Source organism: Mobula hypostoma, chromosome 2 (assembly GCF_963921235.1).
Source record: "Mobula hypostoma chromosome 2, sMobHyp1.1, whole genome shotgun sequence".
Classification (NCBI taxonomy): domain Eukaryota; kingdom Metazoa; phylum Chordata; class Chondrichthyes; order Myliobatiformes; family Myliobatidae; genus Mobula; species Mobula hypostoma.
The window spans coordinates 228,349,393-228,375,828 of NC_086098.1; the positions used below are offsets into that span (position 1 = coordinate 228,349,393).

The window sequence follows — 26,436 nt, forward strand, 5'->3', positions numbered from 1 at the left end:
TTTTCTGTTTCTTTCTGAAGGCAGGTCAATCTGGTATACTAAGGAGGGGCTAATTTTTACAGGTACAATTCAATTGGTTAAAATGCAGCTGTAAAGTTGTCTGCAGTTCTGGTTTCCACAGGAGTAGAAAGATGTGGTAGCACTAGAAAGAGTGTAGAAGAGATTCACCAGAGTGTTGCCTGGAATGAAAGGTATTGGTCACAAGGAGAGATTGGATAATCTGGGACTCTTCTCATTGCATATTCTGTGATTGCACAGAAAGCATTCCACATCCTTAAAGGAAACATAGAACATAGAAATCTACAGCACGTTACAGGCCCTTCAGCCCATAATGTTGTGCTGACCATGTAACCTGCTCTAGAAACTGCCTAGAATTCCCCTATCGCATAGCCCTCATAGCTTTGTTTACAAATTATGTTACATTATTAAATTATTAAAATACATTCTACCCTGCAAATATAAAAATATATATTTATGCCCTTGCACCTTCCTTTTATGAGGAACTGGACTGACGATGTGATATTCTTGCCGGCTAGACTATCAATGCAAGTGGCTGAAGGGTGACTTTACAGAGGTTTATTAAACTGTAAGGCATACATAGGGTAGATGGCTCTGTCTTTTTCAGGTGTATGGAGTTTAAAACTAGAGGACAGAAGTTTAAGATGAGAAGGGAACAGGTTTAAAGGACCCTGAGAGGCAGGTTTCACACAAATGGCGGTGGACATATGGAATAAGCTCCCTAAGTATAGGTGGTAGAGGTGGTACAATCACAACAATTTTAAAAAAAACATTTGGACAAGTACATGGATAGGAAAGGAATAGTGAGATGTTAGGCAAATGCTGGACAATGGTGTGATGAATAATGTTTCCAACATAATAAGATGCAAAAAAGAGAAACACTCCAGGAGGTTTATCGGCAGCTTGGAAATTTGGTTAATGTTGAGAAAAACAAGCAAGTAATTGTAAAATGGGAAAGGGAAGAAATGTTGCAAACGAGAGAGGAAAAAAAGGTTGGCGGATGTTAGAAGGTTGTCAGAGGATGCAGAAGGACATGGATCAGCTAGAATGTTGGATGGAATGGTGATAGATGGCCTTCAATCTGTGTGGTAGTGCAATTTGAAAGGTCAAATTCTGGTAGGACATAGAGAGTAAAGGTAGTGATCTTAGGAACATAGATGTGCAGAGAGATCTTGAGATTCAAATCCATAGGCCTCTGAAAGTGGCAACACGGGTAGATATGGTAGTGGGAGATGCATTTGGTGAGCTTTCCTCTGTAGACTAAGACACTATAAGAGTTGATGGGATATCATACTACCGTCATACGAAACGTCGTTTAGACTGCACTAGAGTCTGGTTACTGCACTAAGGGAAAGATGTGGTAGCAACAGAGAGACTGCTGAAGTGATTTATCTAGATGTTGCTGTGAATGGAAGCCAGTAGTAAATAAAGATGGTGGATAGGGCCAGGTTTATGCTCACTAGAGTGTTGGAGGTTGAGGGGTGATGTTATAGAGTTTCTTAAAATGAGAAAGGGTTGTATAGAATAAGTAGTCTTTATTTCCTGGGCAGATGGGTCTAGAACCAGGAGGCATAAGTTTATGGTACAGGGGAGAAATTTAAAGGAGGTCTAAATTTTTCTTACAAAGAGTGGCAGTGATAGGGAGCAAGCTGTCAGAGGAGAAGGTAGAGGCAGATACAGTTGTAACAGGTGAAAGGATTTGGACAAGTATTTGGATAGGAAAGGCATAGAGGGATATAGGCCTAATGCAGGAAAGTGGGTTTGGTGTAGAAAGGCTTCACGGTTGGCATGGCTGAGGTGGGTTGAAAAGGCCTGTTTCAATGTTGTGTATCTTTCTATGACTTTATGACCTATAAGAAACCATGTTCCTTTTCTCATGTCCTCTTTGCCAAGAAACATTGTCTAGCTGTAACTATGTTTCACTTGCCTTTGTTCTGAACTATCATTGCATTTATTGCTGATGTTTATTGGGACCCCCCCCCGAGAATAAATTAGTGAATCAGCATTAGGGCAGTTTCACCGACTCTGCAGACACCGACAGAACTAGACTCACTGAATGCACCTCTGACAATTTTCTTCACTCCCATGTAAGAAAGGCATCATAGCAGCCACTTTAATCAATGCAATGCGTGACTCGGTTAGAACCGACATAAGATGAGCTGTGCAGGAGTTGGCTACAGTTGTCTTCTCCAAAGCAAACACATTTCGCGCTGTCACAAAGCATATTGGGTGAGCTGCAGAACAGATGCATCAAGCTATCTCAGTGACTGGATTGGAGATTGGCTTCGTGATCGATGGCAGAGGTGAGTACACAATCAATCATTTTATTTGTACTTCCATGCTTGATCATTGGTGCACTGTGTCAGATTGGGAGAGGGTTACTGGCTTACTTCAGGGATCATGATTTTCCCAGTGTCCTACAAGCTGTTCCCCTCTATTCTTGATCATTATCAAGTAGCCGCAGCAGCACCTGAGAGAGGAGAGGAGTTGTTGTCACAGGGGTTTGACCTGAAACATTGACACTGTATTTCCTCCCACAGGTGCTGTCGTACAGCTGAGTTCTTCCAGCAGGTTGTCTCAGGTGGGAGCTGAAGCTGTGGTTGCTAACCAGGGATGTACCCTAGTTGCCTTTCAAGGCTGACTTTGTAGCTCTCTGCCCTGGAACTCATGTACAGCTCCCGTGGCACTGGCTGTTGTCTCTGGTTGGTCATATTTCATGATGAAATCGCTGCACCTAGTTAGCATACGCTGCAGCTGCCCTTGGACAGAAGGTGACAGGATTCCATATTTAGAAGACTGAAAGCATTTTCTACACAGATCTGGTGGTTGTGTGGCTCTGTATCATGAGTGTGAATTGATAAGTGAATGCAGGGAGTCAGACAGCAGCCCTTTACCACAGGATCTGCCCACTGAATTCGTCTGGCCTTGTGGATTCCTGAGGATGAAGGTATCACACGTGACAAACGTAGGATGTGAGCCCTTTGGCTCACCATTATCTGCACTGACATGATGCCACTCTAATCCCTTCTCCCTACACATGGTGTGTATCTCTCCAGTTCCAGCCAAGTTATTTGTTTGTTCAAATGCCTGTTAAGCATTGCTGTCCTATCTGCTTCTGTCGCTCCCCCTGGTAGCACATTCCTTGCATCCACCACTCCGTGTAAACATAAATGCCTTGCAAGCTTCCTTTAAGCTTTCCCCTTCTCACCTCAAAATTATCTTCTCCAGTAGGTGGCATTTCCAGCGGAAGTAAGATTCTGATTATCCATCCAGTTTGCACCTCTTATAATTTAAAATATTTGCCTTGTCACCCCTAACCCTCTAATAATGTATAGAAAACAAACAATCTTTGAAGTATCACCTTGTAGCCAATGTAGGCAACATCCTGATGAACCTTTCCCAAGTCTCTACACGCCACCTATTGAACAGAAGTACCCACAATATTCCACCCGTGACCCAAGCGAAGTTTTATACAGCTGTAATATGACTTCCCAACTTTTGTACTCAGTGCTCTGTTCAGTGGAAGCAAGCATGCCTTGTGTCTTCTTTACCTTCATCCATTTGTATTGCCATTTTCAGGAAGCAATAGATTTACTGTATATTTCCTCTTAAATTTAACGTCTTAAAATACAAAGCCTCACACTCGTCCAGATGAAGCACCATCTTCCATTTCTCTGCACTGCTCTCAAGCTGATCTATATCTGGTCGTGTCTGTTGCGTTTCTCAGAAAGGTAATGTTTACTGCATGGAAACTCTGACTAACAACCACTTGTACGTTGAAGGAATAGGAACCTTTTGATGAGGAAGTTTGGGTTATTGTGGCTAAATGCATTTATAGGAAACCAGTTCCCAGTGTCTAAAATATCACTAGTTCCTCACTACTGAAATTAAAGTTATTATTTCCTGAATAAATTGCCTGAGTGACCTCTCTGAGCTCTGGGCTGCAAACTGGGAGATGTGCCTATCTGTATGATCCTTTCTTTTTCAATCTTTTTATTAATTTCAAAATATAGAAACAAAACATAGCAATAATACAAATAGTAGGAGATATATTGTTACACTTAAAAAAAGTAATTGCAAAACCAAGTAGTGTAAATTAACAAAGCTCCCAAACATGTAGAACTAACCACGGATAATACAAAGCAAAAAAAAACTGGAAAAAAAAATCATGAAAAAGAAAAAAAAACAAAACAAAAAAAAGCAAACCCCATCCCCAAAGAAAAACAAAATTAATCAACTAAACTAAAAGACTTGGGCAAAACTAACAACTTAAAAATGGAAAAGAAGAAAACCTTAGTGTCGACGACTCCATTCCCCTCCAACAACAGTACAGAGAGATAAAACAAGTTTGGAAATGATCAAATTACATCAAATGAAAATGCTGAATGAATGGCCTCCAAGTTTTTTCAAACTTAATAGAAGGGTCATAAACTGCACTTCTAATTTTCTCCAAATTCAAACACACCATAGTTTGTGAAAACCAATGAAATACAGTAGGAGGGTTAATCTCTTTCCAATTCAACAAAATGGACCTTCTAGCTATTAAAGTAAGAAATGCAATCATCCTTCGTGATGAAGAGGTTAAATTATTTAAGTCAATCATTGGTAGTCCAAAGATAGCAGTAATTGGATGAGGTTGTAAGTCTATATTTAGGACCGTTGAAATAATATCAAAAATATCTTTCTAATATTTCTCCAACGAGGGACATGACCAAAACATGTGGGTTAGAGAAGCTATCTCGAAATGACATCTGTCACATATTGGATTAATATAAGAGTAATAACGAGATAGTTTATCTTTGGATATATGAGCCCTGTGCACTACTTTGAACTGTATCAACCTACGCTTAGCACATACAGAGGATGAATTCACCAACTGAAGAATTTTTTCCCATTCTTCAGTCGGTATATTAATCTCAAGTTCTCTTTCCCAGTCAGCTTTAATTTTATTAGAAGCATCAGGACATAGATTCATAATTATATATAATTGCTACTACACTTTTCTGAGAGAGATTTAAATCTAAGATTTTTTCCAAAGTGTCCATTGGATATGGGTGTGGAAAATTAGGGGAGACAGTAATTAAAAAGTTTCTAATCCGTAAATATCTAAAAAAGTGAGATCTGGGTAAGTTATATTTATTAGAGAGTTGATCAAAAGACATAAAACAATTATCCAAAAATAAATCGCGAAAAGATATTATACCTTTGGTTTTCCAATCAAAGTAAGCTTGATCCATCGTGGAAGGTTGAAAAAGAAAATTTGATATAATGGGACTTGCTAGAATAAATTGATTAAACCCAAAAAATCTTCAGAATTGAAACCATATACGTAAAGTATGCTTAACTATTGGGTTGTTCATTTGTTTATATGATTTAAAAGAAGTAAAAGGAAGTAAAGTTCCTAAAACCAAACCCAAGGAAAACCCTTGTAATGAATTAGATTCAAGATTTACCCAATGAGGGTTTAAAGATGCGTCCAAATCTTGTAACCAAAATTTTAAATATCGAATATTAATTGCCCAATAATACTATCTGTATGATCCTGTGATAATGAATTTGGGTATCAGTGTAATTTTAACCTCCATTGAGAAAGCAGCCTGTAAAGGCTGTAAAGGTCCCAGAAAGTGCAGACTCCTGTGTTTCCCAGCTGCAAAGATGTTGTTGGGATTTCAATCAATGATAAGCTGAATGGTGGAACAGATTTCATAATCTACATGTATGTTCTTCAGTCTGTAACTCAGATGGAAATTTTACATAGAGGCATGGTTAGGAGGTGCTGAATGCAGCCTTCCAACATGTCACCCTGGTTTTGGCAGACTATTTGTGCGAGCAGGGAGTTGAGAGCCAACAGAATTGGGTTTCCTCTAGAATCAAAGGGAACATAGTGACTTTTGAAGGATCAGATTTGAACAATTAGTGAGACCAGGCTCTGATTATTTGGAGATCTGCTACACCCTTGACGGGATGCAAGCTGCAGCACTCCAGTTGTCTGCACACTACACTCCCATCAACTTGCTCAGCTATTTACTCAACAGTATTTTTTCCGTCCCTTTTCATCTTGCCTCGCTCCATGCAGATTTGACTTCCAGATGTGTTCTGGTATCTTTCCTATATGTCCATTCTTTGTATAAACAGTGACTTCTAGCAATTATTGTGCTGAGCTAAGAGATCACAGGGAGAACCCAAGCTTTCTATCTTTAGCTTGCATTCACTTTCAATATTGGCTAGGTAATGCATTCTCTAGAGTCAGGAAGTTGAAGTTTGTAGTGTTTCGGGGTCTCCATGGCATGATTTACACTCCAGGGCAGTACCGAGAGCAACGCTCTGTTGGAAGTACTTTTTTTTTTATTCAGGCATCAAACATAGATTCCCTGATAAACACAAGAGATTCTGTAGATGCTGGAAATGAAAAGTAACGCACACAAAATGCCGGAGGAACTCCGCAGGCCAGGCAGCATCTATGGAAATGAATAAACAATCGATGTTTTGCGCCAAGATCCAATTCCCTGATGCTATTTTGGAAAAAAAACAGGTCTTCCTGATGTCATGTCAAAGCACAAATATTTTTCTATTTTCATTTGAAAGGTTACTACCGTATTGATGTTTGGGAGATCTTGCGGCATCCTAAATTTCCAAGTGAGTCCATTTCAAGAGTGTGTTATAGTACCCTAGTGCTTTGTAAAGGTGCTGTGAAAATTCGCAAGCTTCCTCCTTTGTATTCGTGGAACTTGAGGTGGCGAAGGTTTCTCCTTTTGTATTGCTTACAGTTTATGCTTTGCTTTGATAAGTGTTTAATCACCAAGCGGAATGATTCTCTATAAATTTCTTGAGATTGGATGAATAGTCTATAAGATACCTCTACTTGTGGAAAAAATACAAAAACAGTCCAGCCAGACACAGCTTTAGGTCAACAGTTCTCCTGGTGCGAGCAGCTGAATCCCTGCTTCTTAAGAATTCTTTACAATATATGTGAATGGTCCCTTGGAACTCCTTATTTGGTTAGGACATTTTCTGGAATTCAATGCAAAAATGTTAATGAGACTTCAAGGGCATTGCTTGCCATTTGATTTGGAAGTTTTCTTGAATGATGTCATTGAATATGTAGCCAGAGCTTTTATTTTCATTATTCTGTATAATCACTGAGGGTGTGAATGCCTTTATTTTCTTCCCAATTACACTGAAGCTATGACTGCGAGGAGCAGATGAGTGGCAGGCACTCTAATCTGCTTCTGGATCTCTGCCAGTCCTGCTATTGAATGGGTATCTGGAAGGGAAGAGGTAGTTGCCCTAAAAGAATTCTGTGCCTATCTCCTCCACCACCCCCCCCCACTGTTTTGCATAATTCTTGAGTGCCAGAGTCTATGTCCTCCACTCACTGTTGTGGTTGTGTTTTTTGCTTTGCTGCTCAGTGCTTTACTTCTGATTTTTATTCTGCACATACAGCAAGCTCTGTTACATCTTCAATTTTTTTCCATGTTAAGTACAAACAGGATATTGTATAATGGGCTATCATCTTTCCTCGTTCTGAGAAGCTTCAGTCTTGCTGGATAGCCGTTAATGTTTTTCTCTCGCCCTCCCTCACCCTCGCCCTCACCTACTGGGGCATAGGCTTAATTAACCCATTGCAATTATCACATAGCCACAGATGACAGTAATTTTTCTGTGCTCCTTCCAATCCCACCCAGACTATTCAGAGGTCTCAGAATAATTATAGCACTGACTAAATATAAAGTAACGTATGTTTCAAAGCTCAGGAAACGTTTATTTCTGTTGTATGAATTTGTATTTGCGACAACATTGACCAGTGGTTAAAGACTTGATGAGACAAGGATAATTTTTTTTAAATGTTTAAGTACAACGAGAGAGTTTTAATAGAAATTCCTGCATACAGATCACTGCTGGATTATGGACTGTGTCACCAGAACAGGCATCTTGCTAAACCCTTCCTTTGCTCAGTGGTCAATTAAATATCACTTGAAGTCCTGACCAAAATCTAGAGTGACATTGCACTTAAGGTTCTGATGTGAATTCTGTGCTGGTGAAAGAGACATTAAACCAAAGCTCTGCCTACCCTGTTAGGAGTACCTTTAAAAACTTACCGGATGCCTTTGAACTGTAGCAAACATATTGAGGACTTCTGGTCAATATTTATTCTTCAACCAATATCATTAAAATTAGATTATCTTGTCATTATGTTGTTACAGTTTGTGGGATTTTAATATATGTGAATTAATTTGTTTCTCACTGTGTAGCTGTGACTACACTTCATTCACTTTAAAGTGCTTTGGGCTGCTATAAGGTTGAGAGAAAAAAAACATTATAAATCCTCCTTAAGGAAATCAGTATTTTAAACACTGCAGTATCCAAGATTATGGGAACAGTAGCAAGCTGATGGAACACATTCGAATTTCTCTAGACATCCAGAATAGAGATGCATTTTACTGTTTGTTGTTTTAGTAAAATAAGTGATTTAAAAAAAAGTTATTGGGCCATCCAAATTGGGTGCTAAATGCTAGAAATTCAAAACAGTTCAATTAGCGTCAGCTCCTGCCTCATGTTATCTGCTTCCTTCATTGAAACTATTAAATGATCACACCTTTTTTTTGGTTTTGTTTTCAGTGATGAATTTGGTCAAATTTGTTTCCAGTAATTATTGCTTGGCCATGAAAGAGGCATCCTTCTAGCATTCACCTCTGGTTAGATTTCTAATCATAGTTTAACCCAGTGGTCCCTAACCACCGGGCTGCAGACTGGTACTGGGCCGCAAAGCATGTGCTACCGGGCCGCAAGGAAACAATATGATTTGGCGATATGAGTCAGCTGCACCTTTCCTCATTCCCTGTCATGCCCACTGTTGAACTTGAACGCACGCGAGATCATTACCCGTGCATCGTCCATGTCAGCATGGGAAGAAGATCAACTCCTCGAGCTTGCAAATGCCAGCAGGCTGAAAAGTATGTTTGACATAACGTCTCTGCCGACATTCAGGATCAAAGTCAAGGCTAAATATCCTGAGATAGCCATGAAATCACTGAAAACCTTGCTTCCATTTCCAACATTATCTCTGCGAAGCAGGCTTTTCTGCAATTAATGCAACAAAAACTAAATTGCGGAATAAACTGGACATAAGGAACCCCCTTCAAGTATCGCTGTCTCCCATCACCCCTCGATGGCACCGTCTTGTTGCAGGGAAACAAGCCCAGGGCTTCCACTGATTCAGCGATATTGGTGTGTTGCAATGATTTTATATGTTCATACGGGGAAAATATGTGCTGTGTGTTTAATATCCAAACGTTACTTAAAATGTTATGATGCTATTGATTTATAAGTGACTTATAATTGACTTATCACTATATTCATGTGCTGTGTTACATAAAACCTAAAATAACACCAACATATGGTAAAAGCAGGAATGATATGATAAATACATAGCCTATATCATAGTCATAGTCATACTTTATTGATCCCGAGGGAAATTGGTTTTTGTTATGGTTGCACCAACCGAGAAGTATAAATATAGCAATATAAAACCATAAATAATTAAATAGTAATATGTAAATTATGCCAGGAAATAAATCCAGGACCAGCCTATTGGCTGTACATACAAATAATGTATGTACAGTGTAGTTTCACCGAACAGAATTGCCAAAAACGATTTGTAGAAAAAAATGGGCACGTACATGCATGTGCACGTCGGTGCCCACGGAAGGCTTCATGGTCATTGTAGTCTTTCTCAGGGTAAACACAACGTATTTGACGGCTACTCTTGTCAGATGGCAACCCTACCCTACCCTCCCCACCCCACCCCGGGGTCGGTCGGTCTGCAAGAATATTGTCAATATTAAACCGGTCCGCAGTGCAAAAAAGGTTGGGGACCCCTGGTTTAACCAATAGTATTTTATCCGACTAACTGCTTTTGTGTCTGATTCTACTTCTTTGAGGAGGCTTGCAGATGCAACTCAGCATAGTCAGCATAGCGGAGGGAGGGAGGGGAACGTCAACTCAGACCATGAGAGGCCTGCGTCGGGCATTTTCATGATTGGAAGTTTGTGTGAGGTACCACTCCTCTCACAGACATTAGAGCAATGTGTGGTTAAGTGCCTTGCTCAAGGGCACAAACATGCTGCCACAGCTGTGGCTCAAACTGGCAACCTTCAGATCACTAGACGAACACCTTAACCACTTGGCCACGTGCCCAACACAATAAATGCAAAGAGCTGTTGTGTCATTGGCTGGGCATGTCTTGCTTTGAAGTGAGCATTGCCTCAAGTCGATGAAAATCTGCTCTTGTAACGTCATAGAATAATATACTATCTACTTAGACTCATTGTTCCTTTCCTGGTCAGCTGTCAATGGTGGCCATTGCACAGTTGGTGTCTTGCATTGTTTTCCATTGTAGAGAATGGATGGTGGCTCATGCAATCCTATATGATATGAGTAAATTAGATTCTCTGTAGTATGAAGGTTAGGTGGAAGAAGGAATGAAAATATATTCTGTTGAAATCAAGGTGGAGAGGAAGGTTATGCAAACCTTCATCTGCTGAATTGGCTTGAACCAGTCTGAAACATCCTCATAATTTTGCTGAGATTGTAGGAAAGGCTGCAATTCAGCATATTTAAATTACAGTACACTTCAACATTTGGAAGTCTCGGTATGCTGGTTAACCCAGTGCTGTTGTGGTTTGGCTTTGATAATTAGCAATTTTAAAGGATGGGAAGTTTGTCTAGATTTGTGTCTTTCTAGTCAAAGTGGGAAACTAATCACTGAAATGTTCTGACACGTTGATTACATATTGTGCTTGATGCTGTCTATTAATTTAATCTAATCATAGCGTATTGTTCGTCTTAAATTTACTTTGATTCCAGCATTAACAGAGTTGAACAGTTGAGAATTATTATCTTATATTCCCTTGAAGAGAGTAGAAAGAAGGATGATTTGATTGATATGTTCAAAATAAAAAGATCTTCAGAGAAAGTAAATTTATCTTCATTAAGGGAATTTAGAAATAGAGTTATTAATAATAGAACTAGGCTATTCAGGAATGATATTAAAGGCACTCTTTATTCAAAGACAGTAGAAATTTGGAACCCTTTTGACCCAAGAGACAGGGAACGATGGTGAACTGAAGCATTAAGATTTGAGTGCTGAGACAGTCGTTTGACTGATGTTTTAGCGAGAACTTGGTGCATAGAACAGTAAAACACAGCAACAGTCTCTTCAGCCTACCATGCTAAATTAAACTAATCCCATCGGCCTTACAAAGGATCCATACCCTTCCATTCCGTTTTCATCCATCTGTCTGTATAAATGCCTCTTAAATGCCACTGTCATGTCTAATTTCAGTTACCCCAGGCAACACATTCCAGGCACATACTTGCACCACAGATTACCCTAAACTTTCTCCCTCACCTGAAGACTGTGCCCTCTGATATTTGACATTTCTACCCTGGGAGCAAAACACTTACTATCTACCTGATCTGTGCCTCTCAGAACTTCTATAAACTTCCGTCAGGTCTCCTCTTAGTCTCCAGTGCACCAGAGAAAACAACCCAAGTGTTTTTTATTTCAAAATATACTTTATTCAAAAATAAAATTATATACAATAAACCATTCAATGACTCAATCCTTTACATACGTTTCTCTTATGGTCTCTAGATATCCATACTTTTGGCCACCCATGTGCACTCCATTGGTTCATCTTCCCCCACCATTGTTGAGGGGTGTACTCCTCACCACCCGACCCCTCCTACTCCCGCGGGAGAAGAACCCTATACCGTGGTCCTTCCCCACCGGGCCCTTGCGGTGGCCGCACCAAGTTTCAGTGCGTCCCTCAGCACGTACTCCTGCAGCCGAGAATGTGCCAGTCGGCAGCATTCTCCCACGGACATCTCCATGTGCTGGTAGATCATCAAGTTTCGGGCCAACCAAAGAGCGTCTTTCACCGAGTTGATGATCTGCCAGCAGCACCAGATGTTGGTCTCCGTGTGCGTCCCTGGGAACAGCCCGTAGATCAGAGAGTCCTCTGTTATGCAGCTGCTGGGGATGAAATGTGACACTAGCCCTTCCATCCTCCTCCACACCTTCTCTGCGAACTGACAGTGTGCAAAGAGGTGGGTCACAGACTCCTCCTCACTGCAGACCTCCGGTGGGCAGTGGGGTGTGGAGACGACGTTCCGGGCGTACAGGAGGGATCTGACTGGGAGGGCCCCTCTCACCGCCAGCCAGGCGAGGTCCTGGCGCCTGTTGGTGAGATCTGGCGATGAGGCATTTTGCTAGATGAACTAGGCAGTCTGCTCAGGGAACCACCCCACTGTGTCCATCACGTCCTTCTCCTGCAGTGCCTGCAGGACATTACGTGCCAACCACTGCCTGATGGCCCTGTGGTCAAAGGCATTGACCTGGAAGAACTTTTCTACGAAGGACAGGTATGGCGGCAACGATCAGCTGACTGGGGCGTTGCACGGGAGTGGGGCCGGACCCATTCTTCGTAGCCAGGGCAACAGGTAGAACCTGGGCATATAGTGGTACTTGGTGCCCACATATGCCCACACAACCTGATGCAGCCACACACGAAGTTGGCCATCGGGGTGAGGGCGACATTGGGGACGTTCTTGCCCCCATTGTCCAGGGACTTGTGCATGACGGTCCGTCTGACCCGCTCCACCTTGGATCTTCAGACGAATCTGGAGACGGCTCAGGTGATTTCCGAGCTGTAGGGGTGGGGGATGGGCCACACCTGCGCCAAGTACAGCAGCCTTGAGAGCGCCTCACACCTGATGACCAGGTTCTTGCCCGTTATCAATAGAGAGCGCCCTCCCCACAGTCCCAGTTTCTTTTTCACCTTGGCAGTCTGCTCCTGCCAAGTTGGTCCAACCTCTCCTGATAGCAAATGCTCTCTACTCCAAGCCACGTCCTGGTGAACCTCCTATGCCTGCGCTCCAAAGTCTCCATATACTGATGGCAGGTAATGGGGTAGCCAGCTTAGAGCACATTACTCGAAGTAAGGATGTGAGCAACAGAGAGAAAATAGAGCTGGTTCTTGAATCAGCTGTATTCTAATTGAACAACACATCACACTTGCACCACTTTGGCTCCTGTGGTCATGTGAGACATTTTGAATTTGAATTTATTTAAATCTTTTATTCTTCCCATAATGTGAGGGAGTAAAAATCTTTGCGTTATGACTCTGTCACAATGTACAGACATGTGAATTTATAAGTCTAATGGCTTGTAGAAAGAAGCTGTCCCGTAGCCTGTTGGTCCAGGCTTTAATACTGTGGCACCGTTTGCCAGACGGAAGCAGCTGAGACAGCTTACGGTTGGGGTAACTGGTGTCCCTGGTGATGTTCCAGGCTGCCTTTATGCATCTGCTGCTGTAAATGTCCACAATGGAAAGAAGTTCACATCCACAGATGTGCTGGGCTGTGTGTACCACTCTCTACAGTGCCCAGCAAAGCTGAAACTGTTTATGGTTGGGCTGACTGGTGTCCCTGATGATCTTCCATGCCTTCTTTACTCACCTGCTGCTGTACATGTCCTCAATGGAGGGAAGTACACATCCACAGATGCGCTGGGCTGTCCGTACCACTCTCCGCGGTGCCCAGTGATCATGGTTGGTACCAGGCGGTGATACAGCCAGTCAGGTTTCTTTCATTGGTGCTCCTGTAGAAGGTCGTGAGGATTTGAGGGCTCGTGCCAAATTTCTTCAGTCGCCTGCGGTGGAAGAGATGCTGTTGTGCTTTTTTTTTGCCACACAGCCGGTGTGTACAGTCCAGGTGAGGTCATCGGTGATGTGTATACCGAGGAACTTGAAACTACTCTAGTCTAGGATCATTAATTGCAATGACAGTTGACTCCTGGAATTTTCAGTTAATGATTATAATCAACCTTGGAGTGTAACTACAATATGGACAGAGGGCCTAGTGGCCATTCACAATTTGAGTTCATTGTTTAATTTAACCATGCATAGTTGTGTCTTAAAAGGATATAATATTCTGTTTCTCCTGCTTTATGTAAAACACAAAGACTGGTAGTTGTGTGCATGCCTTTTTAAGCAAAATTTTCCAAAGTATAAAGTGAAAGCAATTTTTCTGTCTTTTCCTATTGTATATCCCACTTCTATGTTGGTAAACAGTATATTTTAAAGATCTTTTCTCTTCTGGAACATTGTAAAGCCAAAGGGATGTTGGGTATAATTGAAATACATGCCTAGAAATGAGCCCACCCTTCTTTCCTCTGCTCAATTACAGAGGAGAATCGAATGCATCTTTTTATGGCCAAGGAAAAGAATTTTGCCATTTACAGGGAACATTTCTGAAAGCAATAAAAATGCTGAAAACTCCTCAGCAGATCAAGCAGTGTCCGTGGAAAGCCACAGATCTGAAAGCTGATCTCTGTTTGTCTTCCCATAAATATGACCTGACCTTATGAGTGTTTCCAGCATTTTTCTGTTTTCATTTTAAATTTGGTATATCTGTTGATTTGTTTCTTTGGGGGTGGGGTTGGGGAGCTTGCACCTTTCTGAGAGTACTCTAACCAATTAATGACTTCAGAAGAGTAGTCAGTGTAATGTAGCAACAGTTTAATACAAAACCTAGCAAAGAGTTGTCAAATGTGACTGGGTATTCTGATGAGAGACGCAAATGCTGGTCAAGAAGCCAACCTCCTTGCTACTTAGAGCAATGCTGTAGGGACATTCATTTCCCATTTGGGGGAAAAAACAGGGTTCTATTTGATAGATCTCAATTGAAAGTGTCACCTGTGACTATGCAGCAATGTACCTGTCTGTCTTATTGAAGTCCCTACAGGCTTGAACGGACCTGGCCTCCACTCTGTGAACTAATACATCATTTTTTTACTGTGTTGTGTCCAGCTATGTACCCGAGCAAATCTACCTTGCTGTGGGTTTTAATTCGCTTCCATGACAAAAAACAGTAAAGCTCAAGCTGTGATTTCATCACAGTTGCTATGGCTTTTAGTCATTGTAATATTTGGTAGAAGAAAAATGTTATAATTCTGTCCAAATAATGATAAGTGCAATTGTTATTACTGGCAGAGAGATGATAACTAGAGAAATAGATTTTAAAAAAAGATTAACAAAGATCTGTGCAGCAGAATGCTATATCTGGAAAATGCCCCTGAAGAGAGAAGGGAGGTTGGAATCAAATTATTTAAAAACAGCCAAAAAGCAGTGGATATTTATTTGAAAGGAGATAATTGCATTACTGTGGGAAACTGCAGGGGAATGGTGCTGATTGGATAACTCTCAAACATTAGTATGGCTGTATATGGGCTTTTTCTGTTCCCCGTGATTCCACCAACTACCTGTGCCAGGTGTGAACAACTTCTCATCTCTGTCCTTTCCAACCTGCATTCCTTTGCCAGAGGTACTTTCATTTGATTTGGAAAAATTTTTAAAAAAAGCTGCAGATAGTAGAAATCCTGAAATGAAAATGAGCTGGAAAAAACTCAAAAAGTCACGTAGCATCTGTAGTTCTATTGACGTGTCTGTGACCTAAAGCGTGAGCTTGGGTTTCTCTTTTCCCATATGCCTCATAAAAGTGTTACAAGTACTTCGTTCTATTTTTGTGTTCATATTATGATAAGTCTGTGTGCTATCAGCTTGCATCAACCACTCTTCAATTATCTGAGTGGGTTTATTGGAAAGCCAATATTGTTTCAACCAGAATGCATCTTGTGATCCTATTCAGACCCTGCTGATTCATTCATCTGTTAGAGTGAGTTTTTTTGGGTAGATGATTCGTTTACACTTAAATGACTTTGGCCACCAGACTTCTATTTGATAAAGTACTGTGGATTGAGTCCACAATGTGCTTCCTAAAAAGGTGTGAATACCATAAGCTTCTGGTGCTGTAGTTTGACCAGATGCTGTAGTTTTGAAGACGTTATTACCTATACTTTATAAATATTAATTGTTTTCTGTGTTAGCACATAGAATGCCAAATAAATGTATTGTGGATTTAACTTATATTCCTAAAGGCTGTGGATACCAACCCAGACATGGCGTTGGAAGGAAAGGAGGTGTGATGTTTTGTATGTAGCTTCAAAAGGAAGCATTGTCTATGCATTGTCTATAACTTTTTAAGTAGTGATTGCCTTTATGTTTAGCATATAAATATCGAGCCCACATTGGGCTAGCAGATCTTTCTACCGAAAGTGTCTCTGTCCGTGTGATGCCTGCTGTACCTTGTTGTGTTGAATAAAGAAGCTGCTTTGTATCTACCAGTGACTCTGTCTCTCCATGATTTCATCCACGCTGCAACATCATCCTTTTTAGTTGTATCACGCCTTCTACTTCTCTTGATAAACTTTGTCCATGACATCAGTTCACATGGGTATACAAATTTAGTAATGTTTGTTTTTTTGCAGGTTGTTTGAGGACTTGCTTGCTGGGGTTGTATACTGTGTGGATGTGAAGCTCGACAAAACAGATTGCTCATAAAAACAGGGAATGCTGGAAATCTTCATCAGATGAGGCATTGTCCAGGGAGGAAGGATATGAGTTTCGTCCAAGCCCCGATTGTAGGCTCAGATTCCAGTCTGCGCCATGTTGAGTAAGGCTGTGATGCCTTCATTTGTAGGAGGGCAAGGGGGTTGAAAATGGAAAATATCATGTCTCAGACAAATCAGAGATGATGTCAGTAGTCTGGAAACAGCCTGCTTGCTCATCTGGTCACCATAGAAACATGATTTGGCATATGTCTGCTATAGTGGCACTGGGCATTGGTGACACTGAATGGAACGTGGGGGGAGCTGGAGTAGTGTCATGCTGCATCTAGTCTTGTTGCCTGTTTAGGTCAAGGAGACAAAATTGTGACAAATTTCTTTTAACCGTTTCCCCTTCACTATCCCAGTGAAGTCAGGTGTTTTGTGCTTTAGGCTTCAGCACTGCACTAAGCCATCACTTTCTCTGGCAAGTTATTAGAAGTTCCAGAAGGTAAATATTCTTTCAAAAGCACGGGCGCAAGCATGAAAATTTGCTTGTTATTGTGTGACTGAAGTCACCAGAAAGAAGTACTGGTAGATATGAAGCGGTCTCTTTATTTAACAAAATGAGACAGAACATGCATCATATTGAGACCCCTTTCGGAGGAAGAAGGGCTGCCTGACCCAACACTACACGACATCTGATATGCTAAAGATCAAAGGACAATTCCATATTTACAGTACCTCCTTTGTACTACACTCCACCTCAAACCTTCCTCTTTGCACCCACACAACAGACACCCAGATAACAAATTTAATCAGCATTGTCTGGTCTTCTAATTAAGTGGTGTCTTCCAATTGACTGTTTTAGGAACCCACTGTTCAGAGCTGCATTTTAGTTTTAATCCGCAGTTTATATTCTAACCTGAAGACTGGTAGCTGAAGTCAGTTGCTAAAATAATTTGCCAGATGTGCTGACTCCAAAAATCACTCTAACAGCCCCTCTTCTTGGCCCTCCTGAACAAGAATAAATTGTACCAGGAAAGGCCAACTTTAAGGAGGGCCTACTCAAATAGGGCATCAGAAATGCCCTACCTCAGGATTCCTCCCATTTACTCTATGGATGCACCACAAGCCTCACCCAGGGGCGGTACACTTGGCGGCATAACCAAGTTCTCAGACAGCTAGCATCAATCTTGGAACAGGCGAATCACCACAAATGCTGTCCCACAAATATCGGCAGGAAATGTCTACATTACACGATTTGTACCAGCAGGCCAACCTCCAGAGCACCATATAACATCAAAAGATGTAAGCCTTCTGCAGGTTGCTGGGGATTGGAAAATGGACGTGGACTTGGATAAAAAGCTTGTGTTTCCCCCAGACATTGCAGCTACAACACTCCGGCCAGACATGGTCCTGTGGTCCACAACATGGGAAGATGGTGTCGAAGAAGCTTATGAGAGGAAAAAGACCAAGTACTCTGAACTGGCAACTGAAGCTGCCCAGAATGGCTGGAAGACCAAGATTTTCCCTGTAGAAGTGGGATGCAGGGAATTCGTTGCTACGTCTACGACCAGTCTATTGAAGAAGATATGGGTGAGGGGTTACTCTCTCCAACAAGCAATCAAGTCCTTGTCAAGTGCAGCAGAAGAAAGCAGCAATTGGATTTGGATTAAAAGGAAAGACAACAACTGGGCTGCAAGATGAAGACAGGAGGGTATGGATCTGAGGGGGGTGTACCTGGGATGCCAGGTAGCACCATTGAGCCCTCTGGAGACGTCGTGGGCTTATCAACGAAACGTCAAAGAAGGAGGGTGTCCACCTGATGACCCCGATGACGTACCTACCCTCCCTCCTTGTCACCACTCCAAACCCACTGCCAACATCGAGAGTGCCAACTTACCATAGGGATTGAAACATCAAGTCCTAGTAGCTCTACTAATGTACACCTGCATCTACCCCATCATCCTGAATGGCTACCTGCAAAACACTAAGTAGAGAGATTGTTCCAGAAATTTGAACAACAGTCTTTAAAAATGCAGCTTTGTTTGCATGCCTGTTGGCTCTTTCTCTGCTGGCCGATTGCAGCTTAATCACATTCCTGGTCTTCACTCCTTCATTCTCTAACAGCTAAAACCCTCCCTTTCCAGGGACACTAGCAAGGAAAATGTATCAGGCTCTCAGACCATCTCATCAATGTACAGGAAGGGCTTGGGGTGGTCCCTATTTGAATGATTGCAAGGATCTGTCCCCGGTGGCACCCCCTTCTGAACTGTCCAGTGGATCACTGGTCCAACTGCTCATTTGTATTCACTCCCCAGTCAGGCTGGGTACGACTACCTTCAGATGCCTTGTGCAATCTTTCTCAGTCTGACATGCCATGGAAGTTGTGGAACCTGATGTCTGTGCTGTAAGTTGGATCCCTTCCTATTTATCTTCCTCAATATCTTTTCCATTTTGTGCTATTCAACTAATCACCTACCTTCAGCATCCAGCCTGCGTTATGGAGAACCGTTCCCATTCCACTTTAACACGGCTTTCTGTCAGGCTCTCGGTATCTTCTACCTTTGCATTTGCTGTGGATCTGCTTCCATCAGCTGTGGTCAGGTCTGAAGTGGCCGGCTGGTGTTCATCTCTTAGATTCTTCGTAAATACACAGTTACTGGGTGCACTTGATCCCTGTCTGTGGGAGCAACAAGAAAGTGAGTCTTGCAGTTTAATCTGAGCCATATGTTTCCACTGGCTGCGTCACCGTGTGTCTGCGCAGAAACAAGTATCATTTGTTAAAAGTACCATCCGGGGGCAAACCATGCCCTTTCAGGCAGCACCCTCACCGTGCCGGTCACCCAGCTGTGGGAGGACTATCTCCTTTCCCTCCAGCTCTCTCTGATCAGGAACGTGCTGCTGTTGATTTGTTTGGTCCTTCAGCACTTTACCCTGGTTACAGTAGTCCTTCACATCTCTATGTAATGTCACTAACTTGGCAGTTGTAGTTTCTTCCTGTACACTTGTAATTTCTGTAGCTTCATGTATTTCCGCTGCCCTCCTCACACTGATGTCTGCCCAGTCGTTCCCTGTCTGTTCCTTGCTATCCCCTTTCCGGTGACCCTTTACTGTAATCAGGCAGCTGCACTAATTCTAACAGCTCCTGACTGTGCTCGGACCCTCCCCTTGGGGTCTTCTGACATGCTTCCCGCACATCACCCTGTCTCTCCTCCCTGCTTGGGGCTGCTGTCTATACTGGGCCATGTTAGCTGCTTTACAGATCACACATGTTCACTGTCCCTGTTATTTATCCTTTTCCTGAGTCTATGATCGCTCCTGCCTTACTCAGTGTGTCTATCCTCAGGATAGTACCTTCATTGTTTGGGCACACCCAAAAACCTACAGGAAGCTGCACTTCCTCAATCTCAAATACCTAGAGTTTACTTCTCTCTGCCCTCATTGTTTCACTTTCCGCAGTGGTAATTTAAATCGCCTCTCCAGTTGTGGGCGAGGGTAGATCAGTTATCGATACTGATGCTCCCATGTCCACTAACATTTCACATTGCCGACCCCCTAATAAGCCTCTTGTGTACATCCAGGGATGACCACCACTGGCAACAGAGGCTGCCGTCAGCCATTCGTATGACCTCACCAGCTCTATAATCTGGTCAGCAGCCAACTCTGAAAGAGAGGGTGCTGCTGCAGGTTCAACCTGCTTTGGTGAGTGACTTTCATATTTTCCGCTGTTTTGAGGACACTGCATCCAACCATGGCCTGAGAAGCCACAGCTGCAACAAATCATCTCTTTACCCTCCCACGTCTATTCCAACAGTTCCTTGCTATGTGCCCCGGCTGCTGGCAGACAAAGCAAGTTCTCTGTGATGCCTCGACAGACACATTCACTACAGCCACTTTATGACCCCCCCCCCCCCCGCCTGGTCTATCTTCACTTGCCCATGACACTAATGTTGGGTACGTTGATCCCACCCCTATCACCAAATCTTTTGGTGAGCTGAGCTCAGGCTTTCCTTCAGGAAGACTGGGTCATCCCTCTCTGGATTATCCAATCCTGAATATTCCTCATACACTCAATATTTACCTTCTGCATATTCCATGGCCGGCCTCTCTGAATCACTGATATTGTCATTCCCCAGTTAGTGTCACCTCTCCCCAGTCACCGCATCACTTCCCCTTTAACAAAGCGCACTCCCTGGGCCATACTGTCCCATGTATCCCCGGGCACTTCACTTTTACTGACACACGTATATCTTTGGGGTGCGTTAGGTGAATTTCAACTGCTTCCTCGAGCTTGCACTAGAATTCTGCATTCCTGCAGGCAACCTTAAGTGAGGGCAGTTCTGACAAAATGCTCTGCTTCTCCCCAGGGGTGAAGATCATAATCAAGGTCAAGAGTTTGCTTGGGTGTCCATCTGACGTTGCTTGACCTCCATAGGTGCCATCCTGACCAATATATCTGGGTCAGACCTCTCCCTGAAATATGTCCACACTAATTCCCACATTGCACAAAATATAAATGACAGGTACAAGTTAAACAGTACATGCTTAAAACTGCAAAGTAGGTACTCCGTGATCTGCCTCTTGTGCGTCTAAACTCATGATGTCTGCTGTATTCCTTTGCATCTGTTACATCAATGCACAAGCACTTGCAAACGAATATGCTAAAATATGGTTCCTGGAACAACTATACACACCACCACTGGTGTCTTGAACCTTCAGTAACCACCCTTTGCAGTTGGTGGTCCCACCTCACCAAATTAACACACAAAGTTTTGTCTCTTACACACGGACACGGACACACACACACTCACTTTTATATCTACCGGTTCATCTCTTCGCCACGTTCATGATAGCTTGTGATCCTGTAGTCACCGACCTGAACAGATCTAAGCGTGAGTGCTAATTTTAAAAATGACACCCACTTAGACTGCTGAGGTCACTGGCCACGCAATGGCTTGCAAAGGCATCCCAGACAAACACTCAATTGTTTTTGGGTGAGTGAAGTCACCACAGAGAAGTACTGGTAGATATGAAGCAGTCTTTTTATTCAACAAAATGAGACAGAACAGGCCTCCTATTGAGACCCCATTCGGAACAAAAAGGCCTACCTGACACACCACACGACGCTCTGTATGCTAAAGATCAAAGAACAATTCCATATTTACAATACCTGCTTTGTACTACACGCCACCTCACACTCCCTTGTCGTGTGGGTGTGAAAGACACCCAAATAACAAATTTAATTAACATTGTCTGGCCTTTTAATATTTGTGGTATCTTCCAATTAACTGTGGTTCATGGTTCTTAGGAACCCATTGTTCAGAGCTGTTTCTTAGGTTTTATCCGTGGTTCATATTCGAATCTGAAGATAGTTGCTGAAGTAATTTGCACTCTAACAATACTCACGAATGCACAATTTGTAGAAAACTTTGTTTTTCAATTCCACATAGCAAATCTTTAATGGAGCATAAAATGCTAAAAATACATTGACCTCCATTCAGAGTAAAGTAAAGCAAATTTGATTATCAAAGTACATAGGCAAGTGTGTCACCGTATACAGCCACGAGGTTCATTTTTTTCTGATGGCATACTTAGCAAATCTGTAGAACAGTAGCTATCGCGAAATCAATGAAAGGTCAACCAGAGTGCAGAAGACAACAAATTGTGCAAATGCAAATATAAATAAATAACAATAAATAACAAGAACATGAGATAATGAGAGAGAGAGTCCTTGAAAGTGAGATCAGTGGTCATAGGAGCATTCCAATGATGAGGCAAGTGAAATTGAGTGTAGTTTACCCCTTTTATTCAACAACTTGCTGGTTGAGGGTAGTAACTGTTCTTGAACCTGGTGGTGTGAGTCCTGAGTCTCTTGTGCCTTCTACCTGATGGCAGCAGTGAGAAGAGAGCATGATGTGGGTGCTGGGGATCTCTGATGATGGATGCTGCATTCCTACGACAGTGTTTCATGTAGATGTGCTCAATGGTTGGGAAGGCTTTGCCTGTGACTTGCTGGGCCAGATCCACTACCTTTGGTAGGATTTTCCATTCAAAGGCATTGGTGCTTCCATATCAGGCTGTTTTGAAGCCAGTCAATATATTCTCCACTACCCAATAGAAGCTTGGCGAAATTTAGATTAGATTAGATTATGAGGACACACAGTCCTCTTTTATTGTCATTTAGTAATGCATGCATTAAGAAATGATACAATATTCCTCTGGTGTGATATCACAGAAACATAGGACAGACCAAGACTGAAAAACTAACAAAACCACATAATTATAACATATAGTTACAACAGTGCAACAATACCATAACTTGATGAAGAACAGGCCATGCCACAGTAAAGAAGTTCAAAGTCTGTCAAAAGTCCCACATCTCACACAGACGGGAGAAGGAAGAAAACTCTCCCTCAGTCTGACCTTGAGTCGTCCGAAAACTTCGAGCTCTGATCAGCCCTCCGACGCCAAGTACTGAGCACCATCTCTATCCGAACGGTTCGGCTTCAGCCTTGGTCGCTAGCAGCAGGCAAAGCCGGGGATTTTGGGGCCTTCCCTCCGGAGATTCTCGATCGCACAGTAACAACGGCAGCAAAACCAGGCATTTCAGAAATTTCTCCAGATGTTCCTCTATGCTTTCACGTCTGTCTTCATCAAATCAGAATTGTCCAAATTTCAGATGTCATGCCAAATCTCCACAGACTCCAAAGGAAGGAGAGCTGCTGCCGTGCTTCTATGCAATTGCAGTTGTGTGCTGCATCCAGGACAGGTCCTCTGAAGTAGTAACACCCAGGGATTTAAAGTTGCTAACTCTCTCCACCTCTGATCCTCCGATGAGGACTGGCTCATGGATCTCTGGTTTCTTTCTCCAGAAGTTTATAATCAGTTCTTGGTCTTATTGATATTGAGTGAGAGGTTGTTGTTATGACACTACTCAGTCAGATTTTCAATCTCCCTCCCTTCTATATGCTTAATATATCCCCTAAATATTTAAAATGAAAACATCTTCTCCCAGAAGTGCTTGTAATTCTATATTCTCTGACTGCAACTTGGGTAAAACAGTTAATTAAAAACATTTTGTTGCAGTGGGAACTGTCTTTTTCCTGTTTTCCCCAGGATTTTTAAAATAATTTTGGTAAGCATGTGTGACTTGTTTTAAGGGGGGAGGGTTTCTTTGTAACTCTGCATTTAGGTTTGTTTAATATGTGCGCTGAAATTTTAAGGAGATAACATACGCCAGGGTTCTGCTTGATGGGTAAGGCAATAGCTTCAACCTACTGAGTTGTGGCATAGTCCAGTGGGGAAAAGTCTTCTGTCTAGGCTTGGGAAGACCAGACACAAATAAACCTTTTTGGCGAACTACCACCTGTGGGCAAATCAGTTCAGTGGAAGGTTGTAAGTTTGATTTGAAGGATGCCTCCAGTCAGATGCAGTGATACAGTGAGAACTGTGAATGGAACTTTGTGATATCATGGGTGTGGTGGAGGTCGTGAAGAAGAGGAGAGGAGCTTTGACTTCCTGCATTCATATTTCCACTTTGAGTGCAAAACTACAAATCACACTTCATTATACTCATTCCTAAATCTCCCTGACAAAATATTTCATGGTTTACATGGCTAACCCTGGATATAATAGCATAAAGTAAGTCAGTGGTTTCAAATTTTTGAAAGGGGAACTTTTTTGGGCATGAAGTGATTTGCTCGAATGTGAAAATTGAGAGTTAATCCTTGACTGAGTACAATATCGAATTTTAGACAGGCAGCCATGAAGAAATGATTTGTTGAAGACGTCAAAACCACAAGTCACAGCTCGCTCTACCACCATACAATAAGGCTACTTTCTGTCAAGAACCATTTCCAGGTCATTGATACTACAAAAATAATGACTCTCTGTAATATTATCTGCGGTGTTAATCCAACCTACTGTCATTTCAGTTTGCAGATTTTGTTGTGTAAAGGACATCATCCCTCACATTCTCTGTAGCCTCTTCTATGCCCACATTTCTCTATGAATTTGTGGCTCAAGGTTCGGGGCTCACATGCACCCCAATTGTCATCGCAACAACAACCTCACACTCAACGTCAGGAAGACTAATGTGGACTTAAGAGTGTGGACTTCGGGAAGGGAAAGTCAGAAAACATACCAGTCCTCAATGAGGGGGGTCAACAGTGGAAAGAGTGAGCAACTGTAAGTTCCTGGCATCAGCAACTTGGAGGATATGTCCTAGGTCACGAAACATCGATGCAATCATGGAGAAGGTAAGCTAGCGGATCCTTTAGGAGCTTGAGGAGATTTGGTATATTACCAAAGGCTTTACAGATTTATGGTGAAGATTCTAACTGGTTTGGAGGCTCCAGTGCACAAGATCATGAGAATCTGCAGATGGGCGTAGATTCAGCTCCATCGAGGACACAACCCTCCCCATCTTCAAGGGCATCTTCATGAGCAGTGCCTCAAAAAAAGCTGCATCTGTCATTCAGGACCCTCACCATCCAGAACATTCCTTCTTCTCATTACTTCCATCAAAGAGGAGGTGGCCTGAAGGCCTACACTCAGTGATTCAGAGATTACTTTTCCCCCTTTGTGCTATAAGATTTCTGACTGGTTATTGAACCTAGGAACATTGCTTCATTGTTCCTTCCTTTTTGAACAATTTATTTTGTATTTTATTGCTTTATTTCTTGCACTGTACTTTTGCCACAAATTTTATGTCATATATTTATTATATTACTAACAACTGTTTTCAATTACTTTGGCTCCAAGTGTTGGAATTTTTGAGGATGTGACTAAACACATTGATGAAGGAAGAGCCATAGATGTAGTGTATATAGATTTTAGCAAGGCATTTGATAAGGTACCCCATGCAAGGCTTATTGAGAAAGTAAGGAGGCATGGGATCCAAGGGGACATTGCTTTGCAGATCCAGAACTGGCTTGCCCACAGAAGGCAAAGAGTGATTGGAAACAGGTCACATTCTGCATGGAGGCCGGTGACCAGTGGTGTGCCTCAGGGATCTGTTCTGGGACCCCTACTCTTCATGATTTTTATTTCTGACCTGGATGAGGAAGTGGAGGGATGGGTTAGTAAATTTGCTGATGACACAAAGGTTGGAGGTGTTGTGGATAGTGTGGAGGGCTGTCAGAGGTTACAGCGGGACATTGATAGGATGTAAAACTGGGCTGAGAAGTGGCAGATGGAGTTCAACCCAGGTAAGTATGAGGTGGTTCATTTTGGTAGGTCAAATGTGATGGCAGAATATAGCATTAATGGCAAATCTCTTGGCAGTGTGGAGGATCAGAGGGATCTTGGGGTCCAAGTCCATAGGACACTGAAAGCTGCTGTGCAGGTTGACTCTGTGGTTAAGAAGGCATACGGTGCATTGGCCTTCGTCGATGGTAGAATTAAGTTTAAGAGCCAAGAGGTAATGTTGCAGCTATATAGGACCCTGGTCAGACCCCACTTGGAGTACTGTGCTCAATTCTGGTCGCCTCACTACAGGAAGGACATGGAAACCATAGAAAAGGTGCAGAGGAGATTTACAAGGATGTTGCCTGGATTGGGGAGCATGCCTTATGAGAATAGGTTGAGTGAACTCGGCCTTTTCTCCTTGAGGTGTCGGAGGATGAGAGGTGACCTGATAGAGGTGTACAAGATAATGAGAGGCATTGATCGTGTGGATAGTCAGAGGGTTTTTCCCCAGGGCTGAAATGGCTAGCATGAGAGGGCATAGTTTTAAGGTGCTTGGAAATAGGTATAGAGGAGATGTCAGGGGTAAGTTTTTTACGCAGAGAGTGGTGAGTACATGGAATGGGCTGCGGACGGCAGTGGTGGAGGCGGGAACGATAGGTTCTTTTAAGAGACTCCTGGATGGATACATGGAACTTAGAAAACTAGAGGGCTATGGGTAAGCCTAGGTAGTTCTGAGGTAAGGACACATTCGGCTCAGCCTTGTGGGCCGAAGGGCC

General features: G+C 42.5%; 1 protein-coding gene across 4 annotated transcripts in view; it reads left to right on the forward strand.

Moving 5' to 3' along the window:
• Positions 1-26,436, forward strand: part of LOC134342912 (engulfment and cell motility protein 2) — a 218,360-nt gene that overhangs the window by 1,043 nt on the left and 190,881 nt on the right. Inside the window, exon 1 of one of the 4 annotated variants that reach the window (XM_063041598.1) lies at positions 2,299-2,321. The exons of the other annotated variants lie outside the window; for them this stretch is intronic. The gene's annotated coding sequence lies outside the window, so the exon portion shown is untranslated. Of the gene's footprint in view, positions 1-2,298; positions 2,322-26,436 lie in introns of those variants that run through there. 4 annotated transcript variants of the gene reach the window in all.